This window comes from Thalia democratica, chromosome 2 (assembly GCF_965202585.1).
Source record: "Thalia democratica chromosome 2, ktThaDemo2.hap1.1, whole genome shotgun sequence".
Lineage (NCBI taxonomy): Eukaryota > Metazoa > Chordata > Thaliacea > Salpida > Salpidae > Thalia > Thalia democratica.
This window is the reverse complement of record NC_139166.1, coordinates 11,304,792-11,320,071: the sequence shown is the minus strand read 5'-3', so window position 1 is coordinate 11,320,071 and position 15,280 is coordinate 11,304,792.

The window sequence follows — 15,280 nt, the reverse complement described above, 5'->3', positions numbered from 1 at the left end:
TTTTATTTAGTGTTAAAACAAAACGCAAGTAAATTGTTGATTTTTTTTAATGAAGAAGTTTTTAAGAACTTAATAGTGTTTAAAATAAAGTTTTAAATACTAATAAACTATTTTTAGTCTAGAATATTACTAGTTTACTCTAAGTTAATATTTATTATTCGTATAGCCTCGTCTGAATCCCTGGAAAAAATTACAAATTAAATATTTTCGAACTAAATTGTAAAGGCACGCGTTTATCATTTAATCTTCCCCTGTTCTAAAGTTGTTGAAAGTCGTAATATTGAATGTAACAAAATTATTCAACCGGAACACAAGTATTTAAGACATGTTATAACTATTTTGGGACTATTCTTGGTAAGACCTAGAGCTTGTATTAAGGTATTGCTAAAAGCTACTATTAGACACTTTTTAGAACTGCATGTTGTTTGTTTTTGTATGCTTATTATTTAAGTATTAAAAGTTTTTATTTGGCCATACTAAATTGTTTAAAATTTCTTTCAATATTTTATAGTTAACATTATTTAAAGTTTTACAGTATTTTACTTTTAAACATAAACTATTATAAAGTTTTTTTATTCTAATTTATTCAAAAAATTAACTTATATTTTGTTAACAAAACATTGAAATTCCATGGTTCTTTTTATTAAAGATAAATCACTAAAATAGTATTCTCTGATTTATATAAAGTAGCTAAACTATCATCTAGTATTTCTAAGTATTTTGATAACGTAGGGTTAATTAAAACCAGGAGGGTCAATAATGTAAGTGTACCACAATCCATACCCTACAAACTTTGGAAACACCTTACAAAAAATAAATAAAAAATTGAGAAAAAATCTTGATAAAGCACTAAAACAGTTGGTTTTAGACTTTTTAAATGAAATCGGTAATTATTATATGAATTTTAAAAGCAAATAGAATAAATATATGACAATTTGAAATGTTAAAATGTCTTTTTAATTTTTTTATTACAACTGAAAATAATATTAAAATATCTGTATTTAGAAAAATACCATATTTCTTTACAACTGTGATGAATAAACTCTTGTACTTTTTAACTAACTAACTTCTGGAAAGATGATGTGAAAATAAGTCATCTTAAATTTTTTTTAATTAATTTTTAAATTATTTGATTAACTTTAAAAGTATCTAAATAAGTTTTTTCAAATCAACAGAAATCTATTTTTTGATTAAATTATCAACAGATAAGCTTGCTTAATTTATCCTATATATTTAAACATCACAAACTAGACTGAATTATTCTGAGTTTTCAAAATACTTCAAACTAGAATGAGTTAGCCTATCTGTTATAATGAAACAAAATTACAATAAACTATATCAACTTTGAAAAAAAGTATGTTTCTGTAATCATTTTGTTTCCTATTATTATAGAATAATTTTATCTATATTTAAAAAATAAAATATATTGTTGATAAAATTGCTTATATAAAAGCTAAACTATTATTTATATAGAATGAATCAGGTAGCATGGTTTTTAAAAGTTATTTAATTTTAGTTTATAGCTTTAAAATATTAATTCCAAAATAATTACGCCTTTCAGTTATTTCTCCTAAGAAAACTCATTATTTAAGTACCTAAGTCTTTAAGTACTTAAGTGTTATTAATTAAATTAAGTAACTAAGTAATCAAATTAAGAAAAACATAATCTATTTAGCTAACCTCTCTATTTAAAATCAGTTCAAACTAGTATAAACTAGATATCATTTTATAATTTAAAAATTACTGGCTGGGTAAAATTATTAAAAAAACATTCTTCGTAGGTTCTACTTTTAAAGAAGAACTAAACTCTATTCAAAATTATTACTAAAAAACGAGAAGTTTGTTTATAAAGTTGTAATTAAACGATCAAAAACTTAGTTGATTATTATCTACAATTCTAAATAAACAATAAATTTACAATAAATAAAATGTATTTTTATAACATAACATGCTTATTAGAAAGAACAACAACAACATTTTAAATTTTACGGAATCAAGTTATTAAAACAGATTTGAAAGTATATTTTGATATTTTATATGTAATCTTTACTATGTTAAAAACATCATGATAGAGTTGCCAATGAAGATTTAACTGAAAATTTTAACTACCTAAAAATAAAAATGTACCTTTACTAAAACTAAAAATTTCAATTTTTACTACGTTTTTCAAAGAAATTAAACAACTAGTAATTAAATATAATAGTTAAAATACAAAAACTTAGGTTAAATTTAAAATTCATTTTAATTTAGAAAAGGGTACTAAATTTACAGTCTTAAAATTTGTTAATTTGATTAACTAACGCGATTAACAAAGAAATTAACAAAGTATTATAACTTAATCTTTTAACTTACTTTGATTATATTTTTCATAAAATTATACAGTTTATAACATACTTATAATAAATCTTTAAATAGCTTTGAAAAGCGTGCAAGTATATTGTTAACTGTTATTTCACACATAGGTGTGATATGTTATAATAAAGTTAATTTGATACAAAATTCAGTTAAATTAATCAATCTTTTATATAATTTTCTTTCTTTAAAAAAAACGACAGTTGGCAATAAGCAGTTTAAAAACTGTTTAAAATGTTCCTTATATTTAAAAAACTTTTATCTTTGATTTTTACGTTGACCTAATAGTTTGTATTAAAAAATGATACATTATAAAATTTTATTACTCTGGTTTATAATGCTTAAAAATTATTTTGTTGTAAATTTATGTTTACTAATTATAAAAATAAAATTGTTTGCTTTATCTTTCCTGTTAAGATCTCAATATTTTTGTAAAACTAAATCTTTTAATTATGTTTAGTTGTTTGAACTCATGCGAGGAATTAGCTTTTATTAGTTTGTAATAAAATATAGATTAACTAAAATTAGAGCTTGATAAATATAATCTTATTTAAATCTAAGTAGTGCTATGCCGTAACTAAAGTTTCATAACTTAAAAGCCGTTTTAAAATATTTTTTCTACTGAACATTTGGTTTTATAAAAACCATTTAAAGAATTTACAGTTTGTAGTAGCTTAATTATTATCAATAGGCTACTATTGTTTTCACCACAATTACAATTTTTTTAATTTCACTAATTTTGATGCATGTTAAATAAAATTTCTAGGTATTATTATATTAATTAAAAATTTTTGATAAAACATATCCAATTCAAGGTTGTTCCAGTTATATTTTACGATGATTTTTTAATTTTTGAAAATGATTTACCAAATTTTTTCAAAGCTTTTGTTAATTGGTAGTTTAATTATAGCCTTTTTCGTAACCAACCTAACCTAAACTTATAAAAAATTTAATTTAAAAAAATTTGATAAGAAATACAATTTATTGTTTTTTGCTGATTCAACTTTTTTAGATCTAACTGAGTTTGACGTAAACTAGCGATGATTTTTATACTTGTCATTACGTTTTTCATACTTGAATATATACACTGTCACATAACATACATAGAGATATTAGTGGTTATTTATAAAATTATATAAAACCGAGAAAAAAATTAGAAATATTTTACTTAATAAATTATTTAATTTTAAGAACGTTAGTTTTAAATACAAATAAAATTAACAAAAGGGTTGATCATGCCAATTCGATCATCAGACCACAAGTTTCGGTAGACTGAGACCGGTTTCGTCCTTATTAGGACTCATCAGTCAGTCACAACCGAAAAACTTGTAGTCGTCAATCTACAAACGGTTTATGATGCTTTCGCATAAAGCAACCATTTGCAGGCAATGATTAGTGACGTCAGTATTGTCTTTGCCGTGCAACGTTTAAAGCATTGTCCACTAGGCAAGACATCTGGTACGCTCGTTCTGCAGACTTTCGCCGTTCTGCATCGTTCTGGTAAGCTCGTTCTGCATCGGATCTGGTAAGCTCGTTCTGCATCGGATCTGGTAAGCTCGTTCTGCATCGATCTGGTAAGCTCGTTCTGCATCGATCTGGTAAGCTCGTTCTGCATCAGCTTGTTCTGCAGACTTTCGCCGATTTTGTTGATTGAAAAATAAAATTAGAGTTAAATTTGAAGTTGCAAGGTAAAAGTTGTGTTGGTTTACAATAAAACATTAAGAGTTAATTGATTTTGTTCCAAAATCATCAAAATAATTTACGAACCTAGAATTTAGAACAATTTTTATTTTTCAAAGAAAAAATTGTAAAAAGTACGAAATATATGAAAAAAAAATTATAAAAAACTTAAAATTTTTATCAACACATTTATATAAAAATTAGAGCATCATTTTCGCACTTTTAATTTTTTTAATATTTGCTTTATTTTATTTGAAATTTAAATTAAAAAAAAAACTTAATTAAAAAGGCGAAAAGAAAGTAAAATATTTTATAAAAAACTAAAAATAAATAGCATTAATGTGTTTTAAAGGAAGATAATTGATAAAAAGATTATGTTAGGAGTGCCTCCTCAGAATTTGTTAGCTAGACATTTTTATAACCTTAAAGGAGAAATGCATTTAAGTAGCAACTCCTAGATAACTTATAATAAGCTTAAACACATCTTACAAACTTAAGTACATCACGAGCAACATAGTACCTTAATTGTGTTTTATTAATTATTTAGTTTTGTTCATTTATCGACACTCAACCTAAGACCAACTAACTTTAGAACATTTAATTTTTATTCTTCTAAGAACCAATTCCAGGTTTTCGAGTTATTTTTTTGTGATTTTTTTAAATTTAAAGGTTATATATAAAAAAAATGAATTGCTTATCTAATGATTTCTTAAAACTATAATCACAAGTCAGTCTTAGCTGAAAAAACGTTGAAAAAAATAATGATTTAGCAGCCTTTTTAAAGCTTTTGTTGATAAGTAGTTTATTGATAGCCTTCTCCCTATCCAACCTAACCGAAACATATCAAAAATTAAAGTTATAAAAATAAGATAAGAAATACAATTTATTACATTTTGCTGATTCAACTTTTTTAGGTCTGACTGAATTTGAAGTAAACTAGCGATGATTTTTATACTCTTCATTACGTTTTAAACATTTGTATAATATATTGTGTCACATAACATACATACAAATATTAGTTGTTTTTTTATTAAACTTATACGAAACGAGAAAAAATATTCAAAATGTTATGCTTTTGAAGTTATTTTATTTTAAAGACGGTAGTTTTATAAACAAAATAAATTAAGAGTTAGATTTGAAGTTGCAATGTTAAAAGTTGTGTTGATTTATAATAAAACATTAAGAGTTAATAAATTTTTTTCCAACATCATGAGAATAATGTACGAACCTAGTATTTAGAACATTTTTTATTTTTTAAACGAAAGATTTTGTATAAAAAACGAAATAAATAAACTAGAAAATATATATAAAACTTATAATTTTTATTAATACATTTATAATAAACTTAGAATTAATTTTATTAGAAAAATAATAGATAAAAAGATTATGTTAGGAGTGCCTCCTAAGAATTTGTTAGCTAGACATTTGTATAATCTAAAAGGAGAAATGCTCTTAGGTAGCAATTCCTAGATACCTTATAAAAAACTTAAACATATCTTACAAACTTGAGTACATCACAAGCAACATAATACCTTAACTGTGTTTTATTAATATTTTAGTTTTATTATTCTAAAAACACTTCTTATGTTTACACAACAATAATACTTGGTAAGGACTAACAAGAGCACAATAGGTGTGTATTAGCTCAGACATTTCTTACAAATATGTATTCATTGTGGATATAAAATCATAGGAGTATATCTTATGTAATTTCTTTTTTGCTAACTAAACTCCTTAGTTTACATATAACTGACACCAAATTATAAATATCAGAAGCATAATAATAAACTTTAATATGGATTACAAACTTGAATCAATCAAAAACGAAATAATTCCTAGAATGCTCCTTCACGCAATGAGCCGGCCATTTCATGATCCTGTTGATCCGATTGCGCAAGATAGACAGGTAAGTATCTGTGGAGTATTTAAATAGTAATTAGTTAATGATTTTGAATATTCATAAAAATTTGTACCGATAAATAATATTCTTGTTTTTTGTTATATTTAAGTATATTCTAGTTCTCTAAAAAAACGACTATTTTGTCAAACCAATGTAAATAACTGCCTACATAATAATAAGAAACATTCCATGTAAGGTTTTAACGATGATTTGATAATTTTTAAGTTTGACTCCTTAAAGTCAATTTAAAACTGGCATTATATTACTGTATAACAACTTAGAGCACCTGTTTGTGTTTTATTCTTTTAAATTTAACTTGTACTTTTTATCTTAGTTGATTTTAAAAAACTTGTGATAACAATATAATTTTCAATACAAACTTCATAAAGCTAATTAATAATTGATGATATTATATCAAGATAACAAACAAAAATGAACAAACAATAACCATTACAGTTTACATGTTTAAAATAGTATACTTTGAAAATAGTCATAAGTTTTACAAACTTTTTATTTATAGTTTTGGTTTTAACTTGTTGTAAGTGTTCTTTTTTAAAATTTTTACGTATATTTAATTTTAAGAACTGCATATAGATCAAGATAGATGGTATTAATAACTAAAAATTACACTATAAAATATCACCTAAAATAGTATTAAATGTTTTACAGGACTACTTTAAAGTCATCAAAAAGCCAATGTGCATAGGAGATATAAAGAAAAAACTGGACAACAACATGTACAAAACTGCTGACGAATGTTTAGCAGATTTTGAATTGATGTTCAAAAACTCTTACAAGTACATTTCTGTAAGTTTTTTTTTTTTTGTTCTAAGGAAATAATATAGCTCATTAATAAAACCAATGTATAATAATACAATAATAACTAAGTGTTGCTTCTTGTTTTCTATAGACTTAATACATATTACTTGATTATTCGATGTTGAAACATACGTTCTACAACTAAATTTTTTTTTTTCTTTATTAAAAATATGTTAAAAACTTCACACCTAATGTTAAAAAACAGCCCGGATACAAAATAGTCGATATGGCTCTTGAACTTCAAGAATATTTAATGACACAACTTAGTGAGCTGGTATCAAAAGAAGAGAGTAGAAGTAAATGCAGCTCCACAGAAGTGAGAATTTATGATTTTAATTCTATAGTTAATATTATATATTTAATGCCAATAATAAGATTTAAAAGAACTGTAAACAATGTGTTATATTTTTTTTTATGTTATAAATCCATTTTTTTTTGTCAAATTAAATACTAAATAGTTATGCTTCAACTTATTTTTGGAATACTTTGCTTAAATTAAAAAAAATGCTTATTACAGTAAAATCCAAACTTAACATGTTTCAAGTAAGGAAAACATAATTATACTATATTTTATAAACATCAAAACAATTTTTGTAACTTTTATATTTCTTTAGACAAACCAAAAAACACCAATTGCAAAACTTGATTCGTCAGATGAAGAATTTTTGCCGAAAACAAAAAATAAAACAAGGTTAGTTTTTTATTATATTACAGATTATAAATAAATGTTGCTATAAAAAAAAAACATAAACTACGAGTTCTCTAAAGCTTTATATCTAGTTATTCAAATTACTTCTAAAAAGTAAAGTTTATGTTGAAACAAATGTACAATTTATAGACTAAAGCCATTTCATTTGATATATATAGTTTGTGTTTATTTTTACAGATAATCATTTTTACGTCCATAATATGTTTAAATTTTATTGCTAGCAAGTTTTAATATTTTTATATTTATTTTTAAAAATTATTTCCACGAAAAATCTTTACAGCCACTTAGAGATACCTAGAATACGACCAAAAAGGTCTATCGCTGCTACAAAAAGTTATTTTGAAGAAGATATCGAATCTGATGAAAGTAATTGTGACAAAGGTCAACAGAAAGTACCGCCATTGAAAATCAGAAAGAAAAACAAAAACGTTTTAGACGTAGGCAAAGTAAGTTTTTTTATCAAAAGCTATATTCATGAATATAGAGTTGTTGTTGTTTGTACAATCAAACATTCAACAAAAGTATCTTTAATCTCTTGTTCTGGGTTGAACACATAGAATATTATATAAATGTTCTATATAAGTTATATAAAAAAGTAATATGTTTATTGCTTTTTACTAAAAAATTGTATAGATTAATCAAAAAACTTCTGCACAAAATGACTTAGTTAGTTCAAAAGCAAAATTAAACCACAAAAAAAAACAGAGTCGTGAAAAAGATTTAAAGGCTTCCAGTAGTCAAACTCTTCACTCTCAAAACAAAACAACCAGATCAATCAAAAAACAAATTAAAAAGTATCATAACGTCGTCAACAAAAAATCTGCAAACTGTAAGTTTTGTTCCTGTTATCAATAATTTAAAGAAATAACAATTTATTATTAAGAGGAGCAAACATCAGAATTTAAATATAATTGTTAGTCAACAAGAAATGTCAGTAAAATTATTTAAACATATTGTTTTTTATTTTAGACTCTTCAGCTCAAAAGCAAGCAAGAAAAAGTTTGTACAACAAGAACCATAGAAAACTTGAAAGATTTAAGAAGAACTACATGAGATCGAAAAATATATCGCACAGTTCAAAAAGGTAAGGATTTTTAACAGAATAACCAATTATTCTACTTTATTTATAAATTTAAACTATAAATCTAACTTTTTTGTTAAGTTTTATAAGCTCCGTTTATAAGTCAAACAAATATAAACTCATCTGTACGTTTAGTAAGTTCACACTTTTGTCATGTTTGTATGTAAAACCATAGTTGTTTTATATAGTTTGTATTCGTAGACGGTTTAATTCTAGTTAATATGGTTTTATAATGGTTTTAGATGAGCATATATGATTCTTTAATGATTTAAATATTCTAACAAGCGAGTTTATTTATTGGACCCTGTTTGTTTTTTGATAACATTGTATATAAGTTTTTTAGAAATTATAAATACTAGATTTTTTTATTTAACTTGTTAACTAAATTGTTATCAGTGTAAATACAAGCAATCAATTGACTTATTACTGATTTAGTAGTAAATCTATTTTAAATGTAGTAAGACATATTATTTATGTAAAACTAATAAAATTACATTTCTTTAACAACGGATGTTCAATGATGTAGACACATGTTAATAAAATCAAAAGTCATGTTTCACAATTATGTATAATTTAATTATCAAAATACTTAAGATTGAAAATAATAAAATAAATTTATAGCCAATACAAAAATCATATTTTTTGACTAGAATAATCATAAATTTATTAAAGAAAAAAAGCTACTTTAACGGTTAGAGAACGTTAAGGTTTTTACTAGGTGCATAGACATGAAAACGTAACTCATATACAACGAACTTTGTTAAACTCACAAAAATATGTAATATTTATTTTTTAATTTAATATTAATTGAACACAACTTTAAGTTACCAAAGTTTAAAAAAATAATCAGCTTAGTTTTAATAAATACACTCATTAGACATTATTTACATGTATCTTCTAACGTAGCTATGTTCTAAGTGAAATGTTTTTTATATATTTTTTGTTGATTTAAAACAAAACAGAACTTCAGACAAAATGATCAACAGAAAAAATTCAAGCGAGAATGCTTTGATAAAAAAAAAGAGTACAATAATTGGAAATAAGAGAGTAAGTCCTCATTACTTACAGCACAAACCGCATAACAGAATAAATAAAGTGGACACGGATAGAAATGTGCAAAATATTAATCAACTTCAAAAGTGAGTTTAAGCTTGTAAAAATAATATTTTTGGAAACTCTGTAAAGCTTTAGGTCATTTTTATTTATTTACTAATTTTTCTACTTATTAAACAAACTAGCTCTTTACAGTTGATAGAGTTTGATAGAGTAGAATTGTATTTTTGATAAAAAAATTATCTGCCTGTTAAAAGCAAGGTTTATTTTTCCACTCTTTTCATCGAAATAAAGCTATTTTGATCCGTTTAAAGCTGTCCTATGGCAATTTAAATCATTTCGATTCAAATTTAAAAAATGTTTAGGATAATTTATAAAAAGTTACTGATTATTTATTATGCTAGCTTTCTTTATTATTCTTCAGTAGTTTAAGTTTAAGAACTCGACCTTTTTGACGCTTTTTGCTTTGCAATTAACCTAATAAAACTCACAAAAGTTTATAGTAATTAGCTTTTAAATTAACGGTAATTAAACACAACTTAAAGTTGCCACATTCCTAACAAAAAATAACCAGCTTGGTTTTAGTAAAGATACTCATTAGACACTATTCGAATGTATCTACTAACTTAGCTATGAGCTAAGTGACAAGCTTTTTCCATATTTCTGATTAATTATAACAAAACAGAACGTCTAATCTTCCAAAAGTGCCTAATAGCAATGAAAAAACCACTTTGGGATTTGCACTTGCTGTTTTACCAGAAAACTGGACTGATGGAAATGAAGCAAATAAGGAAACGCTTTTAAAAAAGTTACCCCGCAACGATGAAGAGACTGAAAAGGTAGATAAAGTTATTTTTGTAATTTTAGTTTAGATTTAAAAAATGAATGCGAATAATTTTACTAGATAGTTCAAGCATTAAATAAAGAGTACACTTTATATATATATATAGAATTCATCAAATACTAAAAAACTATACAGTATTTAATACAGTGAAGTTATTCTTTGCATTGTTACAACATTAGAGCTTAGTTTTTAAAGTATTGTACTATAAAAGAAAAGTGTTTATTGTCAACTTTAAAAATTTTATTCTAATATCATATTAAACAATTTAAGAAACAATTGTTCTATATACTTGATAAAATTTAGGTTCCTTAAATAATAATAATTTAATTTTTGTTATTTTAGCATCATTAAAAAAAAACCTTGATAAAATCAGATCTCGAAATTTATTATTTTCACTTTTAAAACTCACTTTTTTTATTTCTATAAAAATTCATATAATTGTAATAAACAACCATATAAAATATTACGTATAACAAAACATATTTATGCATTTTAAATCCGTAAAATTTCTAAACAGGTGTGCGATAAACATGTGAAAGATATCAAAGAAGTAAAAGCGAGCAAAATCAATGCAACAAATTTTAAACGTATGTTTCAATTATTCAAATAACTTAACAAAGTCAATTCCATTTTTAACAAAGTAGATAGCACACCTTAATCCAAAAATGAATGATAAATTAATAATTTTATTATAAGTACATTACGTCTATAAAAAATAAATAAACTCAGCAAAAACGTAACCTTAAATATATTTTAGAACAAACGACCTCCATCTTTGATCAGGTCTTAGAAAGTCAAAAGAAAACCTTCGGAGATTGTACCAAGGGACAAAACACTAACAAAAGTGAAGAGCAAATCGTCAAGCAGAGCTTGGAGGGAAACGTTGCCAATGTACAATCTAATGATCACCTTTCAAAGTGAGTTAAAGATAAAACAAAGATTTGTTGTAGAACTTTATATAATTTTAAAATTGTTTTGAGCCTTTTTTTATCAGACTAATTTAGTAAACTAGTATTAATCAGTAAACTTTATTGGAAAAAAATTGTTAGATTTTATTTTTAAGGCAAAAATAGTATGCTTTTTAAAAGCAAGGCTTATTATTTTATTATCTTTAACGAAATAAAGCTATTTGGGACCGTATAAGCTGTTCCATAGCAACTTAACTCATTTTAAATTAAGTTAAGTAAAGATTAATGATAATCTTTGAAAGTTACTGATCATTCATCATCCTAATTTTCCTTATACTCTTTAGTAGTGTTAGTTTTATAACTCGACCTTTTAGACCTTTTTCTTATTATTTATCATTCCAAATAAACTAATTAAAGCTACTAGTTTTTTTTTATATTTATACTTTTCATAGTGCAACACCACCAAGAATACCAGCAGAAAAGCAACGGTTGAAAGAAGAAGCCCATCGTAGAAGACTTGCGCAACCAACATTCGATTTGCTGGAGCAAGCTAGAATAATGACTGATTTTGAAACGGAAAATTCATGTTTTTTTTTTAATCTTTAATTTTATTTTAGAGTTTGTTTACAATTTCGTCTGCAAATAAATAGTACAACATTAGCATGACTTCTTATTTATTTCGTTTTCTTAATTTAAGGATAAAAACTTAACGTCAAAACTTTAACTATATACTTCTTCCAAAAGTTTGAATAACAAATTCTTTTTATAATTTTTTAAGTAATGATTTTTAAACTGAAAAAAAAATGGGCTTTTAAAATCGTATTTCAAAAAAACTAACTTATTTTTACTGATAAGCTTTAACTACAAAAAAAAGTTTAGGACATTAGAAAAGTTTGCGGTTTTTGTTTATCTTACTTTGATATTTTATTGAATGCTAAAAATAATAACTCGAAAACTAATTCTTTTAAATTAAAAAAAATAGTTGTCTACCGGCTCAAAAATCTTAGGATCTTGCCCGATTAGGATCCTAAATACTTGTCAAAATTTCTTTTTGGTTTCTAGTCTAAGATATTACAGTATTGTCAGATAGAGTACTTCTCACAAGTATGCTACTCAAAGCAACCCGTAAAGATCACTGCCCTGGTTAGAAAGTCAAGTTGTTTTAGTTATCTATCGATTCCGTTTCAAAAGGATGCGGCTGAATCTAAAATCGTTTTTAAAAAAAGGAACTAAAAAGGTCTGGCCCGACCCTCCGACATGTAAACTAGTCAATTTTTAATATATTGCATTATAATTGAAGTTTTAGAAGATGAAAACAATTTTCTCATTATAAAGTTAAATGTAAAAAATAGTAAAAAAGGCAGATTCGGTTCGCAAGCAAAGCAACTTTTTTATTATCAAATTCAAAAATACCGAGAATTAAAAAAAAAAAACTGATAGTTTGTTTTTTTATTAACAGATTATAGTTTCACCTGAGTAAAGTGCGAATAAATATAATTAAAATTCCTAAAAAAGTAAAATGTAGTAACATTTTTAGGTCGTTTAGTTTATGCTACTAGATACTAACCTGTATGATATGTTTTTAACTAGGAAATTAAAATACCATGTAAAAAGATAAAACTATTTAGACAAGGGGTCGGTAGCCTTATGTAACTCACAGGCCAACTTTCCTAGGAACAATTGCTTGCGGGCCACACTATTTAGAAAAAAAACCTTTGAGGGCTGCATTAATAAAAAACGTTCTAGTATTAACAAGCAAAATAATATTAAGATCAAAACTATGGTATATTAAGCAATATAAGAGCATTAGCACTAATAAAGAGTAGTAATTTATCTAAGAGTCTAACTGTAAATTTTTATTACAAGTCTCAAACTGTTTATTTATTTATGAAATGTATATTTCTGACTGAAAAAGAGTTCGCAGGCCGCAGATTTTAACTTTAAGGGCTGCATTTAGCCCGCGGGCCGAAGTTTGCCTACCCCTAATTTAGCCGTTTGTAAACTTGTGGATTTGGATAAAATTTCTTGAACTGATACAGTAACTGTTTTTTGAAACTTAATTGAAATCATCTTAAACATTTTTAAAAAATAGTAGCAAAATTAAAACCTAAGTAACATTAACTAAAAAATCATAAATTTACAACAAAAATAAACCTTAAAGTATTACTATGATTAGGATGGTTTTAAAAGTTGAGCCCTTTTACCTTTCAGCTGTAAGGCAATTTACAAGTAGGAAATATAATGAAAACAATCTGTGGAAATTTTAAGATGTTTTAAACAAGAGTCAATTGAGACGTCATCAGTTTTAACCTATATAACAATCCCTATGTAAGCTGAATGGGACCTTAAAATTTTGACCTTGTTCGATTAAGATTTTTTAGAATTTTAAGAATTACGACAAAAAACCTTCTAACTATAATAAATACTTTAAAGATACTACAAAATAGTTTTTTAACCAAAATAGTTTTGTCTTTTAACCTTCAAACATAAGTTAATGAGTGTTTGCAGTCACCGTAAAGTATCTATTTGTCATTTAAATGTCAAGTTTTGTGACTTATTTTGCATAGCATTAAAATCAATAATATGTTTTATTCGTATAGTGAACTATAAAAAATCATTGATTGTAAATTATACTGAAAAAGTTATGTAAAAAATAAATGACAGGTTTTATAAATAAAAATTATTATAAATTGTTTACTGAACGATAGAAAGGTGCTCAGAAAATTTATTCAAGGACATGGTTTAAAATAAATTTTAATTTATATAACTATAAATCCACGTTATTGCAATATGTCATAAGCTAACAATTATTTTTTCGAATGCTTAAAAAGTATAGGATTAAATGTTAGACGTAAAATATAAGAGCTTATACTAGATTATCGAATTTTAGTTGTCTAAATTTAAATTGTCAAGATGTGAATTGTTGTAATTTTAGTTGTAAAAATATGAATAGTTGTCCATCCATTTTATTTTAACAATTTTAAAGTTTAAAAACAAATGTCGACCTCAAAATGTTTTTACTTTACGCTAGTTTATTCTCAAATTTATATAATTCTGGTACACTTGTATATCATAGAAAATACATGGTTAAGTTTTAATCTTTTTTATTAGTTTAATCGAAATATCTGTTTGCATATTTTGTGTAATTTATAACTTCTTTACTATAATTTAAAAAAATGTAATTTTCTGTTTTGTAATTAATTTACCAACTGTAGTTAAAAACTTATAACTAATAGTTGCTAAAGGGTCCTAATCATGAATTAAAAAATAAAAATAGCCGAACGAAATTGTTATAAACAAGAAATATTTAGCTAATTTTAAACAAATTGTTTTTCCTACTATATCACTAAAGTACTTCAATTTCGCATACTAGTAAAAAAATGTGGAAATAAAGTGTAGCATTTTTTGATGCAAAAATATTGTTCATCAAAAATGTTTCTTTTATTTTGGTCAAAACTAACTTGGATAAGTTTTTAATTAATTTTAATAAAAAATTTAAAGAGTAAATAAAGTACGTTTATAATAACTTTAATCTGCTCTAAAACAGTACTTTTTAAAACTATAGATAAACAGAAAAATCAATTCAAGTTCAAAATAAACTAAAATAATAACTTGTTCAAAAGGCTTTCGAATCCGCATACTTGAATTTATCATACAGCGCTTTGCCTAAAAAGCCATCATAAATTTGTTTTAATGTGAATACAAACAAGTAAAATTTGTTTAACAATTGAAACAACTTTATGCTTAATTATTACTTAATTTTTTTTAAATAGTTAGCTTGTTGTTCGTCTTCGTTTTATATAAAGTAGGCTTTAAATAGGTGTTGCTTATTGTTTTGAATATTATTAATATTTGATCAGACGACTCAGTTTATAATTTCAAATGATACGATTTTTGATAATGATCAAAATAATTAATCTAAACAGTAGTTTAT